This window comes from Malus sylvestris, chromosome 11 (genome assembly GCF_916048215.2).
Source record: "Malus sylvestris chromosome 11, drMalSylv7.2, whole genome shotgun sequence".
NCBI classification, from domain to species: Eukaryota; Viridiplantae; Streptophyta; class Magnoliopsida; order Rosales; family Rosaceae; genus Malus; species Malus sylvestris.
Window position 1 is genome coordinate 11340668 of NC_062270.1, and position 4655 is coordinate 11345322.

Here is a 4655-nt window from a genome sequence, read left to right on the forward strand (position 1 = left end):
TAATTCTATTTTTTTTCCTATAACTTTTATTTTACAAAATTTGTTTCATATTTTTTTTAAAATTCCATTTTTGTCCTATAACTTCTATTTCACAAAATTTGTTTCATTTTATTTTAACTTCTATTTTTTCCTATAACTTCTATTCCACAAAATTTGTTTCATATTTTTTTTAAATTATATTTTTTTCCTATAACTTCCTAAGCCTTTATACAATATTAAATTAAATTGTGAAACAACATTAAACAATATGAAACAACTTTAACCAACATACAAATTATACAACATAAAAAAAAGGGAAAATTAGAATCCCCCTTACTTTTCGAGTACTCTTTAGATCAAACATTGGTTCTATTTTGAAATTTGATTAGGATGCATAAACTATAGTCATGTCAGCATTTTTATATCTTTATTTAAATTACATGTTTTTTATAATTTAAAATATTAATTATTAAATTCCATATATATCCTTTTGGCCTGATATATTTCTAAACCCTATTTCTATACGTGGCCTTTTTTGTAGGATGTGCCGCTGGATTGTGTTTCCAGAATTCTTCTTTCATGTTTGAATTTTGTGATCCTCATTTTTTAATTTTGAATGGACTTATCCATTTCAATTAATGGTTATTTTTGCTATTTTATATTGATATCATGTGAGATAATTAGACGTATTCTATATTCTTAGATGCTTGAGGCTGTTACGTTTAGAAGGTTTTATTGAGATTCTCTACAACGTCGACCTTGTTGTCTGTGGTACGTACAGAAGGTTTTTAGATAATTATCATAAAGTTGCAGTTTCATCGACTTTAGTCTGGGTTCGAAAGGGGATTGGGATTGATTATTTTGTTGTGCGTTTGTTGCTTAATGCTCTGTTTGCTTGTATTTCTTCTGGTCTATGCTTGAATACTAGTAGTTCATTTATATTGATAAGTTATAAGATGCACACTGAGGAGTTGTGTTGAGTTTTTGAAGATTTGAAAGTTGCCCAACACATGTTCGATGAAATGCCCCAATAAACATTGGTGCTGCATGTATTTTGCTTGGGCGTGTAAGGCTTATGAAAGGCTTGTTTTACACCAATTTTTAACAAAATAAACGAGAGAAAAATTAAGCAATTAATAACAATGGAGAGGACAGTAATATATCTTCTTTGGTGTAAATAAGTTGTTGTAGAATAGGTTGTTTTTTGTTTTTCTTCTCTGCTACTTGGCTAACTAGGAATTCCCTGGTCCAATTAGTTTTTCAGCATTGATCGATTTATAGGTTTACATAGCTCAATTTTCCAATGTATTTTTGTAGGTAGGACTTCATGGAAGGAGCTATTGTTGAGAGATGTACCCATAATGATATTACTACTTCTATTCCCATTTTTTAGCACACTTCATTTTCTGAGTTGTGCAACCAGGTTAGCTCAAGGTTCAGTGGTTTGGTAGTTGGTTCATTTAACTTTACATATGCTATGAATGGATGCGCATGTTGTCTTTTGGAATGTGACATGGATGTGCGTGTATTGCACATATCTGTAACAAAGGAGAACGCATATTTTGTTGATATATTGGTGAGTTTAAAAGAATCAAATGAAATTGGCAATGCTAGTCAAGATATTCGTATTACATAACCATTTTTGGCTGAAGGTGTAATGCACACCGATGGGAATGAGTTTTTGGAGAAATTTAAAACACCTACTGCTAAGATGTATTTATCGCATCCTTGGAAAAGCTATATTAGTCATGTTGGTCAGGATTATGAGGATGGAGCGGATGAGTTCAGGCTTAAACTATGCAAGTATGTTGTTGAGATGGGTTTTGAATTTGAGTATGTCGCAAATGAGCATAAAAGGATAATAGCTTCTTGCATTACGAAAGATATTGAAGGTTGTATGTGGCGTGTTCATGCATCTATATGCAGTGCTAATGGCCATTTTGTTATCCGGACATCAAATAATCAGCACATATGCAGCGGTCGCATTCGAGAACGTGAAAGTGGGATGATGATCTCAAAGATTGTGTGTTCCATACTGGTTGAGCAAATTCGGTCCAATCCACACATTAAACCAATTCAGATAGTTGATGATTTCAAAAAGAATTATGGTTTGGATGTTTCCTATTACAATGCATGGTACGGAAAAGAGATGGCGATGACAATGATTCATAGTGATGACGTTTTATCTTACCAAAAGTTAGGTTGGTGTGTTGAACAGATCCGCAAAAGTAATCCTGATCCCATTGTGTGTTGGAGTGCGATCCAAACACCTCCCACTTTCGTCGTCTATTTATTGCTTTTAGAGGTTCTATTGAAGGGTTTAATTATTGTAGACCCTTACTATTTTTGGATGGTACGTTTGTGAAAACAAAGTACAAAGGCACTTTGCTTGGTGCGACAGGGAAAAATGGTAACCAAGGTATGCATGTAAAGATGTTTATATATTTTTGTATGTTAATTAACATCATGTTGTATTAATTCTGTTATATTTTTCATTTGTATAGGTTTTTTCCCTCTTGCATTTGCTCTGGTTGATGCTGAAGATGAGGCTAACTGAACTTGGTTTTTGATGAACTTATCTGACGTATTATCTGAAGATGAACATACCATTACATTCATATCGGACCGGCACAAAGGATTGCTTCAATCTGTGGCAAATGTTTTCCCTACTTCTCCACATGGATTTTGTATTTACCACATACAAAAGAATATTAAGAAAACATATCCTATTGGCTTTGGGAAAAAGTTTCTTAAGATAATGGTCCAATTATTCAAGAACTAAGCTTATTCATCCACTCCAGAAGTGTTCGACGTAAACCTGCAGATTTTGAGAAAAAAGGGTGGTGGACTAATTGACAAACTTATCGCATTAATATGTCAATATAACGCTAATTAACGTACCTATTAGTTGATAGTTTAATACCAATTGATCATTAATCGTCTAACTAATGATAAAAGACAAACCAAATAATTGGTACATTTGGATTAACACACCAACACTTCGGTAGCTTCTTATGTTTCAAAAATAAAAAACTTTACGTACCAAACGCCTGAAATGATCTAATTTAATATTATTTCATGAATCAAACGATCAATATGAGTCAGTGTAACATTAAGTTACGTACCAAGCTACTGGTACATTACAAACAGACATTGTATAACGTTTTTCCAGATCGATACATTTCAAAAATAAAAAAACTACACGTACCAAACGCCTGCAATGATCTAATTTAATATTATTTCATAAATCAAACTATCAATGTGAGTCAATGTAACATTAAGTAACGTACCGAACACCTGCTACATTACAAATACACATTGTATAATGTTTTTCTAGACATATACGTTTCAAAAATAAAAAAATTTACGTACCAAATGCCTGGAGTGATCTAATTAATTATTATTTCATGAATCAAACTATCAATATGAGTCAGTGTAACATTAAGTAACGTACCAAACACCTGGTACATTACAAATACACATTGTATAACGTTTTTTCAGACAGATACGTTTCAAAAATAAAAAAACTTTACGTACCAAATGCCTGGAATGATCTAATTTAATATTATTTCATGAATCAAACTATCAATATGAGTCAGTGTAACATTAAGTAACGTACCAAACTCCTGGTACATTACAAACACACATTGTATAACATTTTTCCAGACGGATACGTTCCAAAAATAAAAAAACTATACGTACCAAACGCCTAGAATGATCTAATTTAATATTATTTCATGAATCAAACTATCAATGTGAGTCAGTGTAACATTAAGTAACGTACCAAACACCTGATACATTACAAATACACATTGTATAATGTTTTTCTAGACGGATACGTTTCATAAATAAAAAACTTTACATACCAAACGCCTGGAATGATCTAATTAAATATTATTTCGTGAATCAAACTATCAATATGAGTCAGTGTAACATTAAGTAACGTACCAAACACTTGGTACATTACAAATACGCATTGTATAACGTTTTTCCAGACGGATACGTTTCAAAAATAAAAAACTTTACTTACCAAATGCCTGGAATGATCTAATTAATATTATTTCATGAATCAAACTATGAATATGAGTTAGTGTAACATTACGTAACGTACCAAACACCTGGTACATTACAAATACACATTGTATAATGTCATTCATCTTGTGATATTCCTATTTGACATGATCATATCAAAGACATAACATACTAGTTAAAACATTCAATAGGTAAAGTTTAAAAATATGCAAATATATGAAAAATAATTAAGCCAAACATGCGAATGTGAATATCTTTTCAATACGTACCAAGACAAGAATAGTCATAAAGAATGACTTATGTTTCAATTTCTTATCACTTGCTAGCCTCCTACATAGCACTTCTGCATACGCATCTATGGTATGCAAGTACTTAAATACATTATTACGTCTCTAATCTTTATACCTTCAAATGACCCATTAATTACCTGCCATGTGATTCCCTTGTTAGTGATTAGAAACTCTACATCTTCTTGCATTATTTGAGTTGTCTTTCCTGACCATAATGCTATCCTGTGATATATGGTACAATAACACAAACACATTAATTACAATGCTCCAATTACCAGTCCTATAATATGCATATACAATGGTGTAAAAATGATTACTTACCCAGAATAATCGCTATTTATGAAGTCTTGAAGG

General features: G+C 31.7%; 1 pseudogene; it reads left to right on the forward strand.

The window, feature by feature from the left end:
* Positions 1-507: 507 nt before the first annotated feature.
* On the forward strand, positions 508-2875 carry LOC126590229 (uncharacterized; annotated as a pseudogene).
* The last annotated feature ends 1780 nt before the right edge of the window (positions 2876-4655 follow it).